Consider the following 17,358-nt stretch of genomic DNA (forward strand, 5'->3'; position numbering starts at 1 on the left):
AGATATTTCGCCCGGCCCTTTTTATATCGATACTCCTTGTTTTTAGTAATAATATGATTATTGTTCAATGATGAAATAAATAACAAGAATGTATATTGAAGTGACACATGCGTTGTACGTCACTCATTCACTATTGTTAAACAAAATGGTCGAACTCGAGTCTTTGTTTACAAACATATGATTAGGAAAACGTCTAGATTTTGGTTTAGCGATCCAATTTATCATTCTTAGAAAACAAAGAATCTCCATTTTCTCTCTTTCACTGTTACAACTGATTAAGCAGGTGTATCATTTTAGCGAAAGAAAACGGAAATTCATTAATCAAAAATATAAACGCTAAGTCAGAAGCTTTATACAGATATTGAAAATTATGAATTCATATTGCATTTGTACCTCAGATGCTTTGTTTTAGAACTTGTGATGATATTTTCTTATCCGTATTGACAGCGTTCATTTCAAGTATCAATTCTAGGTCTGATAGAAGTCGTAACTATTACCTCAAGTTCAGCTTTTGCCAAGCGCTTCTGTAACTTTGATTGACAGAATATGACGCCGTCGTTTTGATTATTGTTACAATTATCGGGATCATTTAATAATTTGATTGCCTTGCGTATTAGATATTTTATAACATTGTAATTACATACAATTAGAACAAAACACAATGCTATCCGACTGTTCACTTCAATAATGCTTAAAAGTGACGGTTTTGAGGTTTGAAAACTAAGGATCATTTTATTTCTCTTTCGTATAATATTTGACATTAAGGGTAAATCCTTTTAACTAAACTGCATGCCCTAGTTCTAAATTGCGACCAGAGAACTGCTCTAATTTAAGTCATTTCGAGCTCTTTTGAATCATAACAGATTCTGCCTGAGTGTTTTACGGTAATACCATAAAATTGAGAATGGAAATGGGGAATGTGCCAAAGAGACAACAGCCCGACCATAGAGCAGACAACAGCAGAAGGTCACCAACAGGTCTTCAATGCAACGAGAAATTCTCGCACCCGGAGACGTCCTTCAGCTGGCCCCTAAACAAATATATACTGGTTCAGTGATAATGAATACCATACTAAACTCCAAATTGTACACAAGAAACTAAAAGTTAAATAATACAAGACTAACAGAGGTCAGAGGCTCCTGACTTGGGACAGGCGCAAAAATGCGGCGGGGTTAAACATGTTTGTGAGATCTCAACCCTCCCCCTATACCTCTAGCCAATGCAGAAAAGTAAACGAATAGAACAGATTTGGGGAGTTCTACTAAATAAATGAAGCAATACTGCCCTAGAATTGTTTAGAACAGTTCTATGGCAGATATGTCTGACAGTTAAAAAAAACCACACTATAACTGGTTAGTGTTGCAAAGACGGTTTTGCCCTTTGCTTAATCTTAAGCAAGTCAAATTATTTTTTAACCATAGTCATGGAAAATTCAACAGGCAAACTTAATACAGCCATAGCGAATGCTGCTTTATTCTACAGCAAATGTTTTTTTTACTGATTGTCTTTCATTTTCAAAGCATTTTTATTATTAAAATAAGATGCATGAAATTGCTTTACTTGTGTTGTTCTGTAAATATTACCATGTTCAAATCATTGTAAATGATTCCATGTCATATCAGTCATAATAAACATCAACCTATTTATTAAAAATCGATGCTCTTTTCATAAAAAAACAAATACTTGAAATAATTTACTTCCAACTTGTATATAAAAACTTGTCAAATCTGACATAACCCTTAAATCTCTTGAGGAAAAATAAACCATCTCGATCCGATACCTTTATCCTTTTCTGGCCAACGCGTGTATGATAGATTAAGAAAATTATTCAAACGGCGTTTGAATATTTGATGAATGTGTGTAATGACTAAAAATGACAATGATCTCTTTTCAAGATCAGGATCATGAAAACGTTTGATGTTTTCCTGCACCTTTAGTTTCGCATCTGCATCACATTTTGATTTTTGGCTCTGTAACTGTTTCTGGAGGGGTTTTAATAAAACCACGCTGCTCAATACTAAATTCTCAATAGTATTGGCAGGGATGATATATTTATACCATTTCTCAAGTATCTTTGAAGTGTTTTTGCTGCCCAGATGAACATATAGAAGAGAATTGATAACCATTCTGCTAATTCATTTGAAGACGTAGATTAGGAAAACAGGTCTTGAAAGTTTACATAATATAAATTCATCTTGAAGATACATGCTAACTCGTTCAAAGAAACTTCTTAGCCCTACTGCAGGAGTCGCTTTTGATGTTTTTCTTCTCTGCAGAGTATCTCTACCACAAATTCTGCTTTTTAACGACAAGAGTCACAATAGAAAAAACGAAGCCATTAATAATTCGACCCCCTGTTCATACTTTGAAGATACATCTGAAAGAGATATACATATAAGTGGAAAGGATACATAAATTTGGTAGAGAAATAGTTTTATCCTAAGTATTGAATTTGTAAGAAAATTGTTAACTAACGACACTTCATACTGAATTGTCCAATATGTTAAAATTTGCTAATTTTTAAAAGTATCGCTTTCCTGTAGTTTTTGATAAGTTAAATCGTGGAAAGATTATATATTATATATAATACTTCCATGGTTAAATTAAACGACGGTTTCTGTCGATTTTCAACTGATCTTGATTAATAGTATGACTGGAGGATGGAGGCAAAAAACTATTTAACGCTACCACACTAGTATATGTGCTTGTCCCTTGATGGAAATTTCGTCAATATTAAAGTCTGTTTTTATTCTAACATTGTGTGTAATTTGGGAAATTTTGCATCAACTTTGGTCATCTTCAAAGATTTCTGTTAGTTTGGACCTTGGACGCAATGATGCAGGGGCGGATCCAGCCATTTTAAAAAGGGGGTTCCCAATCCAGGACAAAATGGGGGTTCCCCAATTATATGTCCCCTTTCAAATGCATTGATCGTTCAAAAAAGGGGGTCTAACCCCTGGACCCCCCCCACACACCCACCCCCTAGATCCGCCACTGATGGTGTATGGATGGCTGTTTATCGTTCAGTGTAAAATTAAATGCTAATTCAGGACAAGAACATGGTAGTGTAATACGAATATAAACCCTGCATTATTCCAGACTGACATGTTGAGCCGAGTTATTTGCATGCTAGTTCACAAGGTGACAAACAGTCTGCCGGTAAACACGACACCCTACATTATTCTGGCAAATAAGCACGTCTACAATTCAAATGCGTGTTTAGTAACACACAAGTGTGTATACGTAATATTTACATATTAAATCGGCCAGATTTTGGTAACGATTTAAATGTTTTATTTTTGTTAAAAAAAGCGCTTCGGACAAATGATATTTATTAAATGTTGTTTTCATTTTTACAACGCTGGTTGGTATCAGCTTTAAGTATTCCTAGTGAATCCAGAAAAAGCGTCTTTACTTATTTTTTCCTAGAAATGTATGTTCTATCAATTCGTATTAAGAAAATTATGATCCAGCTGCACTATATGTATTTTTACTTATTTTCACCTAGAAATTTATGTCCTGTCAATTCGTATTAGGAAAATTATGATCTGTGCTATATGTATTTTTACTCATTTTTTCTAGAAACGTATGTTTTATCAATTCGTATTAAGAAAATTATGATATGCGCTATATATATTTTCCCTAGAAACGTATGTTCTATCATGTTATATATATAAAAGGAGGATTGGATAAAAAAAAAAATGGAATGTCGAACGTACATTTGATGTTAAGGAGGCTCGCGGGTACAAAAAAAAATCAGCAAAAAATTAAACATTTGTTTTTTCATTACAAATTTTATTTATTACACTATTAGTAATTACTTTATAATATGGTACAAAAATCACGTGCATGTCGTCCGCCGTTCCATGTCAGTGTTTCGTCTTTTGCAACTATCAACCATTGTTGGCCAAACTTGTCTTTAGAGTCAGCTAGATTGTATCAAAATCAGTAACATGGTTTAGAGTAAACGTGTATAATTTTGTGCTTTACTCGTGTTAAATACACAGGACTCTCCGCCCTCTAAATGATTCTCAACAAAGGTTTAGGCCAAACTTTTGTTCTGTGAGCGAGCTATAATTATCAAAATCTTGAAGATGACTTAGAGTAATAGTGTACCATAAGGACGCATCGAGAGTAGGCTTATCTGTTGTTTTTCTTATATAATAGTGATTACTTAACAGTTCATATCTGAACAAATCTGAAAGAGAGATTCTTCAGATCCCGATTTATCCGATACCAAGGCTATTATTCAGAAACATGTCAAGACTACTTTGAATAATTAATCATGTTTTATCTGACTTATTGACCGGTAACTTGTATGAAATCTTGTTCTGATAAATAAATTTGCCATGAGATGTTTTCAAAGAAACCCTATGGTGCTCCCCATTCATCATTATGCCACGGTTAAATTCAGGGGAAAGACAAAAAGGCACTTTTCATTGCACATTAGGAAATTTACATATGTTTTTTTTTTTGGTTTTTTTTTGGTGGGTTATATTTTTCTATACATGCGTTGCCCCATTTTTACCAACATTTTTTTGTTAATGCCGCTTGTCCAGGAAAATGAGAATTGAAACGTTATAATGGAAATGAAAAAGTTTTATAAATGTTGCACAACTGAAACTGTATGCGGTTGATAGTGTTCATCGAATTTGCAAAGAGTTAAATGAAAACAGTATTTATTTGTATCTTGTATCTATTCACATTTTCCTGACGTTTTGAAATAAATAATAAGAATTATAATAATTTTTAAAAATGTAACCTTCAGGTGGTATCCTTTTAAAAAAAATCGTGCACTACAGATGAAATAGATCACAGTTGTCTTTGGCTAATTTCTTCTATCTATTAAGTGGTCACTTTCTTTTTCTTTGAACGCTAAACCAAATAAATAAAAATTTAAACTTCACCCTATAATTACAAATTTTAAGTTCAAATACATCTCGATTTTGAAAGGGGCGTTTGAAATTTGATCCAAGTTTTGGCTGAATAAACTTTAACAAATGTTAAATATAGATAAAAGCAACATTTTAAAATCGTTACGATGAATCTATCATTTCTCAACAAAATTATACAAGTTTTACCCCGAAATGTAGATAATAACTGGGCTTTTAATTTATTTCTCACTTCGATGAATACAATTTTGCGGATTCATTTCACTTTAAGTTTGAAAATTTAAACATTTCCTTTGACTGTCGGAGTGTTACAACTGAAAAGTATTATCGCAACTGTAGTTTTATGATTGGATTACAATATACGCTAAGCCACGCCTACCTTCATCTTTGACACTGACTTATCGAAAAACTCTAAAATTTCAAAATGGTAAAATCAAAATGATGTTTAATTAAAGAAATCCATTTAATGTATATACCTATCTTTTATGTTGATGTGTAGAAAATTCTTTTTAGATGTTAATGTAAAAACATCAATATATTAGGTTACGATACACTTGATTAATGTATTTTGGCGGTTTTCATTACTTTACCAAAGACGTCTGATTATCGACCGAACTTCCACAAAAATGTAAGTATTAATTTTGCATCGCAGTTACGGTTACTATTTTTTTTTTAATTTTCGCAGTTAAAATGATAAATATAAAGATAATTATTTTAGCTAAAATATACAATATTTTGCATCCCGAATCGTAGTTTTAACTGTAAATAAACAAACATTTAACTAATTGATAATGAAATTTTCATCTCATTTGCATACTATTCCCATAAAAATAATGTATTCTATTATTTCTTTTGTAAAAAGGGCAAGTTCACCTTAAAAGCAGTAAGCTTATTGATTGTAGAAAACACGAAATAAAATTATTAAAAAAATGAAACAGCTGGAGGGGGCTTTCAATTTAGTTGTAAAAGTACAACATAATCTTTAGGCCTTTTTCAACACGTTGATGTATAACCTCAGGTAATATTTATATTTTTAACGTGAATTATTAATTTTTGAAGAAAAAATAATAAGATATATTCTTAAACTAAGGTCATATAAATATATAATAGCAGTAAGGAAAATAATCAACAAACTGATATTTGAAAAAAAAAAAATAAAATAAAAGCAGTAAATAAATGTATATTATATGATTCCGCTGTTTTGTTTTATAAATTATATAAAGGATTTTCTTTGGTCGTCGTTTTTTTAAAATTCAAAAGTGTTGTCTTCAAAACATTAACTTTAACAAATGGTTCATATATGGAATTTTGTCTGCATAAAAATACGTACAGGTCTGATTCACTGCCAAAGCATCTTATAAAGCTACCAAATACATTAAATTTTCTTTTGCATGAAAATCGAATTATATGCAAACAATTTGCAAATGAATCAAAACTAGTTCTTTTGAATCTTAAATGAAATGACTTTTGTAACGTTTAATATAGTCATGCTTCATTTATTGGTAAACCAAAAGGATATCTATATTTCTGGTCATATATTTTATATAATAATCATGCAATTTATTATAGCTTAAATTTAACAATGAAATGTCATTTTCCTAAGAAAATTTAAACGTTAAAATAAATTTATGACAAATTTTGTGTAAATGTAAATAGCTAAAACTCACATATTAAAATAATATTATGTATTTGCAATAATGATTTTTTATCAATGTCTTTTTCAAATGATCTTACAAGTGGATTCACTTTTTTTTTTAACATAGTACGAAAATGTGTTAGTCTGTTGTTGAAATCACAGGTGTACAAGTCCTCTATTAGATTTATTTTAAACTTTTTGATCAAACATTAAAAAATCGAATTACTCTACAACAACTACTGATATTAAAAATCAAAAAACAAAAACAACTTACTACTTTAATCGCATTCCTTGAATAATACTCATTTTCAAATGTGCAGATTAGCAAAAGAATTGAATATTGAAGTTTTGACATAAAAGGGACAAACTAAGAAGGTAAACTGTTGATTTTGCAACCTATTGTCCATTTTAGATGAACATTTACCCCCAAAGTAAATCTTAGTCAATTTTGACAAAGTTAAAATAAAGTCATAAAATGTAACACCAGTAAAATTTTCAATTGGATTTTGTTTATTATTCAAGTGTAGATCGGTCGGAAAGCTGAGAAGGACACTGCTTAGAATCCGAGCTTATTGAATATAATCATTTGAGTATATTTAAAAATATAAATATTTTGGCATTATTTAAATAATTGTATTTGGCCCGCATTATATTCAAGCCTTCAAGTGTTTTCACCATCTTAAATTATTATGTTAGAAAGCTTCAAAGATATTTTTGGTATAAAACATAAATATTGAATGCAAATCTATTTTTATTTAAAACCAATTCTCCTAAATTTAAAGATTTGTCTGTTTGTGTTTTAAAGAATACCATTTCTTTATATATAGTCTTGAATAATGTTGGCAGTGAAGATGCAAGTAAAATTAACTAAGAACATGTTTAACACTGTCATATTTTCTATGGGCCTGTCACAAGTCAGAAGCTTGTGATTTAACATTTTGTCAAACTCTACAGCTGATTCTCATTGTTAAAGCTCGTACGTTGCCCTTATATGGTTTCTTACATTTTCATCATTTAGACTTTGGTGGATAGTTGTTTCATTTGTAATTATATCATACCACATCTCTTTATTTGGACAGTGGTGTTAATAAAGCTGGTTCTAGCTGAACTTAGTGTTAATAAAAATGCTGCAAATTCAGTTATTTCAAGCTGAACTTGGTGCTAATAAAACCGAAGTAAATTTAGCTGTTTATGGTGAACTTATTGTTAATAAAACTGCTGTTAATTTAGCTGTATAAGCTTAACTTAATTTTTATAAAACTGATGTAAATTTAGCTGTATTCGCTGAACTTAATGTTTATAATTAAACTGCTGTTAATTTAGCTGTATTAGCTGAACTTAATGTTTATAAAACTGCTGTAAATTTAGCTGTATAAACTGAACTTACTGTTCATAAAACTCATGTAAAATTTAGCTGTTTAAGCTGAACATATTTTCAATAAAACTGATGTGAAAGGAGTAGGTCCGGTAAGGACCGATTTTGGCCTCAAATTTCAGGTTCATCTGACGAAAGATTTTGACCACTTTTTAAACACTTAAGTGTCTATTTTATTTGAATTAATTAGTTTATGTGAAAGATTTTAACAGATTTAGTCATTAAAAACGATCCGATTCAAGCTCAAATATGAAAAATCTACCTAATATGCCGAAAAATGTTACTTTTCAGATGGTTTTTGGTAAAAATGAAAGTGGCCGCATCCGTGTTCATCCTCAACCTTTATATATGTTATGTATTATCATAAAATACAACTTACATTTCAATATTAAGGATGAACACGAATGCGGCCACTTTCGTTTTACACGAAAACCGTCTAAAATTTAACTAAAATGCTAGAATTATGAGGATTTCAGTAATTTAGCATGACTTAATGGTGCTAGTACCGGATACATGTGCATTGTATTGCCAAAAACAGCCAATATTTATGTAGCAGAAGCATTCTACTGTCCAATAAATAATTAAAGGTTTACATTTTAACAATTTTGTAAAACTGCTATATTTTGGGGCCAAAAAGGGGTCTTACTGAACCTACTCCTTTAGCTGTATAAACTGAACTTAAAGGGAAATTCCGCGATTTTTTACTTATCATCTAATTATGTTCATCTTAACATAAAAAACACATTTGCAAAGTTTTAAATTTATATTCCTTCTAATAACGGAGAAAATCAAGTATTTGAAACTTTTTTGGTTGAATTCTCGAGTGGGTCGTGACGTATTAGCCCGATTTATTGAATTCTGGGAAAAAATAAAATCTGTTTAACTCTTATAGCTTATCGACAATATACGTAATTAAAAGCGCACAGCTGACGAATGGTCGAAGTTATTAACCACAATATAAGAATGAACGAAAATGAATATGCATATACCGTTTTGTATTGATTGAATTAAACTCCTATAAAATTATCTCTAGTAAATGTTTTTGAATAAATTTAATTAAATATTGTTGAGATTTTTTTAATAAAATATTTATTGAACATTTTTACTGATATTGAACTGAAAATATTTCAGTTCTATTTACCGTTATTGTTTTGATAATCATTTCAATGCAACTAATGTGTGAGCAGAGTGTGTATATTATTTTGTAAAGGTCACTGTATATTTCTCGGCTTGAGGTCAATTCGTTTACCTTGTAGCTATTTAACCGCAGGTGTGAGTTCAAGCGTACACAGGTATAAATGTTGTTATTTGGAAAGGATAAACAGAAAGGATTAGAAAGAGTATGCTATCACGATGTTAATACACTAAGATTTAATACACGATGAGAATAAAGATACAATAATTAAATTGTGTAAATTAATTGAAAATAAAATTCAGATTCGTAATTCCGAAAGTGTATAAAAATAAAAGGAAACAATTTTTGATTACTTTCTTAGCGACAATTGGCGTAAAGATTCAAATATGAAGCAAAAAATAGTAGTTTTAATCTTTTATAAAAACTAAATGCAATATTACCCAATTTGATATACCATTGTACATCTGTTTGATATCATTGACTTTACCGGAATTTCTTAACTTGTATTCAAATCTGGCTGTGTTTAAATGCTAATAAAACTATTGCAATTTTAAAGTTTTTAATTGACAAAAAAATACAACATACAACATGCATGATTTTTTTTTAGTTTCTTTTTAACATTTTATTCTTACATAATTAAATTCATTTGACAATCATTTACACGAACTTTTTGTGAAAAGAATATCAATTATCTAAGCTAAGGCATTATTTCTTTTGAGGATTTTTGAGGATTTTTTTTTTAAATTCTATGATAATATTTGTGCAATGTTGAACATGATAGCCGTCATTAATCCAAATAAGTAATACAGTAGTTGTTATAAAAGTTATATTTTAGTCATGCATAACTGATATTGACGAATTTATAATAGTTCGTCCATACATCGTTGTTCTTGAAACAATCATTATTAGTATACATGTAAGTTTCCTGACGTATAAGAGCCATTGAGGATGAGCTCCAGAGAAATCAGACTATTGGCGTTTCGTTCGTTTGTTTGTTGGGAAAGGAGAGGAAATGCAACCGCTTGTACAGATAAACGACAGAATTACCATACAAGCATTTATAGTCAACACAATCAGAAAGAGTTCCCATCGTTAGACGGGGAATATGAAGGCTTCCAAGAATGAACAAGTGACATGTCTAACTCTGAACAGTTAGAAAACAGACTATCGACATCGACCGCTTGTTCTTAATATTTGAAACTGTATGCATATATATACGTATACGTTTATGATATATATAGTGATGAGTTCTTGCGTCTGACAAAAACTAAATTCCTTCATGGTTATATCTTGCCATACGTTTATATTGGTTTGTAAGGTGATTACTCACAATCGTTATTTGAAAATCCTGTTTGTGAGATGTAGATTCATTTCAATACAGAAATTTCGTCTATATATTTCACAAGTGTATAACACGGAGAAGCTCTGAAGGTCCATTACTCCCATTTTGTTTGGGTGTGAACCATCGATGTTTACAGCAATATCACAGAATAAGATGATGATGGTAGAAAGAACTATGGGCGTCATGTGGCAAATATTACATGCATATCGGACAATGAGTTGTCAATCTGTATGAAAAGATTTCCAATACAACCATATTATTGAGAAGGAATGTTTACATGCTATACTCTCGTACTAGTATTACAGGGTTCTTGTGGCGTTCACCTTAGACACACATCTTTTTAACGATGTTTAAAAAAAAGACAGAACCAATTTAATGTCATATTTCCCTATTTTTTAAATATAACTAAAAGTCTTTTATCTGACAAGAATACCCCTATTTAGCGAACAAGTAATTTATTCTTTTTTCTGTTATTGAATACCAAGAAAGAAAATAAATCCCGAAATTAATTTGAAACTTTGATACTCAAAAGTTTCCCAGCAAAATATTCACATTCCCTGGGGATAATTAGTGTTCGTCCAGTGGCATATATAACAATTGTGATGACGAATTACTTCCTTTGTTCGAGAACAATCTTATTGAAATATAAATCTGTGATTTTACTAGGTCCACAGCTTCAATGAACCAAAGCAAAAGTTATACATCGACCTGTATTTAAATCAAATTGGTTCTCTTCTTCTTCTGGTATACAATAGTCTATCGACATTCGATGATTACATACTGTTGGCATACGTGGACTAGTCTATTTACAACACTTTTACCCCTATTTATTCAAAATATATGTTTTTTTCTTATGTTCAATGTATACATGTATATATTTTAAATTGCGCAATAGTTCCGTAACTTTCTATCCAGTCGTATAAACGAATCGTCGGCAAGTGCGTACATTTTTTTAAATCAATATTTCTGGTCTGTTCCAATCTGTCCTTCACTATTGACAATGACTATATATTACATTTTCCCAAATTCACCCTTGGAAAAAATATTTAAATAGATTTTAATTTCATCAAATCTTATTTTTTGGGTATTATTTATATGTTTATGAATTATATTCTTTACACCAGAAATGTTATTTATAAACAAGCGTATGAGTTTAGTAATGACAAGTAAGACAGAGTTGTATATTATTCATCTGATAGTTCAAAATGGAAAGTTATAAGTTATAAGTTATCAGCCGTGTACACTGATCAATACCTGCAGAAGTGAAACGATGCATGAACTTGCAAGCCCGACAGGAAATCGCTTGAATACCTGGACGTGTCACCTCACACCCCTCAGAATACCTTTGGAAGTAATACCTTTAGCCATGCTGGTGATCAGATGAGGGAAGATCAAAATATATTTGTTTATTACTTTAAAGAATTATGAACAAATTAGATTTTCGAAAACAATTTTCACGGAACACTTATTTATGATTTCAACTTTGACTTTTCACCTAATTCCAATATCAACAGTTTAAAAACAACAGACCATGGTAATTTAAAAAAAGTAAGAATATTTTTCGTATCAAGTTAGTTAGTCGGATAAAACAACCGTACGATTGACAAGATATCGACACGCAATTACGACTATATCGGTTACTGTAGTTTTGTTTCTTTGTGGTTTATAGACATATCGTTTTTATTAATCGGGAAAGAAGACAAAATGGCGGATCGCAGAGAATTGATACTCTAAATTTAAAATCGATGGTGATCGCTTATCTAGCGGAATAAAACTTTAATATCTATGAATTTGAGCATTTTTATACAGAATGAACATAATATCAATTTTTGATTTTTTTGCGAAGTTTCCCTTTAACATTTACAAAACTACTTTAAATTTAGCTGTATAAGGTGAACTTAATGTTAATAATATTGCTGTAAATTTAGCTGTAAAAGCTGAACCTAATGTTAAAAGAAACTGATGTAAATGTAGCGATACAAGCTGAACTTAATGTTACTAAAACAGCTGTATATTTAGCGGTATAAGCTGAACTTTATGTTAATAAAACTGATATGAATTAAGCTGTATACGCTGAACTTGGAATTCACCAGTAATAAATACAAGCCGTTAAATATTTAGTATATTTTCTTGCTACATATGTTTGATTCAGTGGATCCTCTTCTGCTTGGTTCTTAATGATCCAACTTGACTGCAACTTCCATATGGATTTGCATAAAATTTATCGACTTTATCAACTAAAGTTTTTGTTTCACATATTTCGGAAATTCAAAACACAATTTATAAATGACGATTATCGAACGTATTATGCAATAAGACAAAAGAGACCGTCGTTTTTGCCATGACATTACGATGAACTATAACAGTTATTTTAAAGCCGTTGCAATTAACATTATAAATATTTTGAAACATTAACAAATCACCCATGGTTTGTTATTAACATTGAAAAGTTTATCTAAGATAGATTTGGCCATTATCTATTGCACCATTTTTGTTCATATAGCTCTAGTTTTGGAATATATACATCCTAGACTCTAAAATATTTGAATTTTAGCGTTATTGATGAAGGTAAATTAAGAAAAAAGCTTCGGACACATTCAATTTACAAGGTGTTAGTTTCAAGTTTCTATCTTGTATATTTCTATAAAGAATTGAGAGTGTGATAAGTGCAAGACATCTGTGTATTGCTTTTCATTTAAGAGGGCAAAAATAAAAAGAAAGCAAAAGCCAAAAATTATAAAAATAAAGAACGTATAAAGAAATGAAACAACTACTGATTTAATTACTATAAAAATGAATATTTTAAAGATGTTGAGGTAACAACAAATAGCAAGGATATGTGAAATCTACAACTAATCAAATTGTCAATTTCAAAACAAACAAAACAGGTTCTTCCCTTGGTTTCTGCAGTTATAAGATAAAAATATTTTTGTATCTACTTAATTCAACATACTTTGTCTAACTTTCCTGGAAAATCTTTATCTAACTTTTTCATAAATTTAACGAAATCTAATTTTGGAATATTAATCTTGGACTTCCTCAAAGTCTAACTCGGGCGTTATACAAGTCTGAGAGAATTAATCTTCAACTCTATAAAATTTAATCTGGATCATATCAGATCGATCTACTGTTTCTGTTTGGAGACTTTTCAGTTTGGGATATGTCAGTGATTTCTGTGGAATTTTCGCTCTTTTGAAAAGCCGTCAAAAACAATCAATTGGAAATATGGTTTTCTATATATTTGTCAGTTTGAAGGGGAATGATTAATGATCTTACCAGATTTTAACGTTTCCCCGTATTGATTGTTTGGAAAGATCAATTTCTCTTAAGCCCTTTGTTGAGATTCACAGACATCTAAGAATTGTACCGTATAATTCAAACATAAAAATATAAAACTTTCTGAAACGCTGTTTTACAACATATATATATATATATATATATATAGTATATGTGCCTGTCCCAAGTCAGGAGCCTGCAGTTCGGTGGTTGTCGTTATTGCTGCGTTACATATTTGTTTTTCGTTGATTATTTTGTACACAAATAAGGCAGTTGGTTTTGTCGTTTGGATTGCTTTACATTTGTCATTTTGAGGCCTTTCATAGCTGACTACATGCGATATGGGCTGTTGAGCTCATGGTTGAAGTCCATATACGGTGACCTATAGTTGTAAATTTCCGTGTCAATTTGGTCTCTTGTGGAGAGATGACTCATGGGTAATCATACCACAATTTCTTTTTTATATATAGAAATAAGAATATGTGATATGAGTGCCAATGAGACATATCTTCAAATGTCACAAAACTACACTAACAAATGAAAACACTGACTAACAGGTTCCTGACTTAACGCTATTCTCCTTTCTTCTTCTACATACCATTTTAATGTTATGTTAAGCATACGGTACTGTGACAGGTTTTACCAAGTATTGGACACTATACAATGCTTATTGAGTATAGTTGTCTCACTTAATATTATACTGCAACTCCTCTTTTTTAATTTTCAAATCTTTCTGAATATTACATTTTGATTATCTCTTCGACATTTAATTTAAATTTAAATCCATTCAATAGTACCTTAAAAATATGTCTACCAACCGTTTCCTATCAAGCTATCATGAAACTGCGATGACTATTTACCGAATACAGAGAAAATGAAATGCTAAATATTCATGTATTCCATCATAATGTTTTAATACTTCGATACACATAAAGTATAATAAAGATGTAGCAAGTTAATTATAACGATTAAGTTTATTCATTGCAGAACGTTTTACGCGCAATTGACTGTAATGAAAGAAACACAGGTTTTCCTTTATACCATTTTAATTCTATTCAGTGAAGAAGCTGTTAAAACTGTGAATTTATTGAGCATATATGGGAATTCATCTTGAATGTTTTGATCAGTTTATTGGTCGGCATCATACCTTTCTTTTTTGTATCGGAAAACCGTGACTACAACTAAATTTATGATTAGAAATATTGGAAAGAAATGTATGAGAGATTTATTACTAGTATTTCATTCAAATGGATATTTATTCTTACTGAAATACACAAAAAATAAAGAATGATTCACAAAAAATATCTGTGTGCACGGATAGTAAATGACACACGCGTGTTGGATTGTGTGGTGCTCCATGCGCGCACATAAGAACCGAATAGTTTTAGTTGTATTTTAGATGACAAATGTCAGACCTGTGTTTGTATTTTTCAATCCTTTATAGCCAAACAGGCACCCTAAGCGATATTTTTTGTAATGACTCTTCTAAATCCTGAAAGTCAGACATATATATTATAAAGATATATAATAGATGTAAAGTCCAAATTAAGACAGGCCTAGTAAATTCTACAAAATTATGAATGTTTAAACGACTACTTCTAAAATGCTTGTCGATATTTTGGCAGAAAAGACAAGTTGATAATGTGTCAGGATAACATAATACTGTAATAATAAATGTTAACAAAATTTCAGAAGTTTCTTAAATAAAGGCAACAGTAGTATACCGCTGTTCAAAACTCATAAATCCATGGACAAAAAACAAACTAAAACTGAGGGAAACGCATTAAATATAACAGGAGAACAACGACACAACATTAAAATGTAACACACACAGAAACGGACTAAGCATTAGACAAAATCCTATGAGAATAACAAATATAACATCAAAACCAAATACAAAAATTAAAACATTTAATTAAATTATGTTTCTAAATCAAGGGTGGAAGATTCCAAAGGGAATAGCTGCTCGTTTAGGTATGGTAATTGATACAAAAAGAGCTGTAACATATCTTTCAAATCAATTTGCACACAAAAACGCATCATTTGATTATAATTTAAACCAGCTATTTATTTGACAGTACTTATGAAGGTAGTATCATGAAACTGCTAGGTGTTGCTTTGCACATATAGCTTGTGGACACTATAGAAGAGTGTTGTGAATCTAGCTTCGGAATGATGTGTATTGTTCCAGATTCTAGAGTGATTATGAACAGGACGACTCAAATATTGGACGTGATCTATGTTTTAATTTTCATAATAGTCATTTTTTAATTCCTATTGACCAATGAGGGAATTTCCACTGCATTGAAAAGTACACAAAATACCGAATTTCCATCTAATTCAAAAAGAATAGTCCATAAAATCAAACGCTATCATGGGTGTTTCGTTTTCATTCCTTTTTTATGAAAAGATGTACATGTTAAGTACAAGTCTTTAGTATTTGGGCAGAGATATAATAGTGAATGATCAAATTTGGAACTAAAAGAATTAAACTTTAAGGATTCCTTATTAATAGATGTATCAAACAAATTATCTACAACGAATATCGTGCTCTTCAAACATGCAATATTGGATGCACATGTCCTTGAGTTCAATGTACTTTTTATACGTATTCAATATATCATTCACCCTTCTGGTTCATGTTATCTTTTTCACGAAACAACGCTTACCCATTGTATCTTCGTTGTAAAAACCTGGACATTTGATTTTCCTCATTTGGACATTTCGATCGTATATTCACTATATTAAAGGACCATCACGACAGGGAGAGAAAGATTTTAAATAAAGCTGTTAATAAGTTTAGCAAAAGCTGTTAAAAGATCTTACAAAAGTACTTTTTACTATACTTATATAAATAAAGGCAAAAGTAGTATACCGCTGTTCGAAAGTACTACTAGTATATCGATTGACATAAAAAAATAAATTAAATAAAACGCAGTTTAACTAGTTTTCAGATATCTATTCCCTCTCTCTTTTTAAGTTATCTCGTACAATGGAATAACAAAAGAAAGTAAAAAATAAATTTGTTAAAAACAACAGCACGTTTCAATCCAAAATAATCTCATACCAGACAACAGAACACCAGAACAAGCAAGAAAAAAATATCAATAAACAATGCCATGATATGAATGGATTAATGTATTTTTATTACTATTGTAAAAAAGGACTATTTTGATGTACTTTTTGACTGATTGATATTTGTTAAACACAATGTCAGATTAATTAAATGAAACGAAGTTTCAGTTTTCAGTTACACATGCATAAAATGTTTGGAAAAAATTGGAATACTCAGTAACAATGATTCATTGCTGTTTGCTTGCCATCTTTGTTCAAATACTACAATTCAGGATGGAAAAATTAAGAACTTAATTAATTAGGAATTATCGTCAATTTTGACCGTGCAATATGAAGGACGACATATAGACTTTCAATACAAAGAACCGACTATTTTGGGAAGAGTTCGAAACAAAATCTCGCCCAATATTGAAAGGTCAAGACTACGACTCCAATTGGCTGTGGGCATGCTCTGATGCACTGAGTTCATTTTGTACTGACGCAACGTATGACCAAGAAAGTTGAGGTGACCACATTTCAAAACTTCCATAGGTCTTGTTGTATACTGAGTAAATAAAACAAGTTAACAACAAACTGACATTAGTTGAAATGATAAAACTTGGAACTTTAAATTGATTTAAAATGCTT

The 17,358-nt window shown here is 30.6% G+C and overlaps 1 protein-coding gene across 1 annotated transcript in view; it reads left to right on the top strand.

Moving 5' to 3' along the window:
* Positions 1–5,375: 5,375 nt before the first annotated feature.
* LOC143062713 (uncharacterized) overlaps positions 5,376–17,358 on the top strand; it is a 56,292-nt gene continuing 44,309 nt past the window's right edge. The window contains exon 1 of the mRNA XM_076234471.1: positions 5,376–5,520. The gene's annotated coding sequence lies outside the window, so the exon portion shown is untranslated. The remainder of the gene's footprint in view (positions 5,521–17,358) is intronic.

This window comes from Mytilus galloprovincialis, chromosome 2 (genome assembly GCF_965363235.1).
Source record: "Mytilus galloprovincialis chromosome 2, xbMytGall1.hap1.1, whole genome shotgun sequence".
NCBI classification, from domain to species: Eukaryota; Metazoa; Mollusca; class Bivalvia; order Mytilida; family Mytilidae; genus Mytilus; species Mytilus galloprovincialis.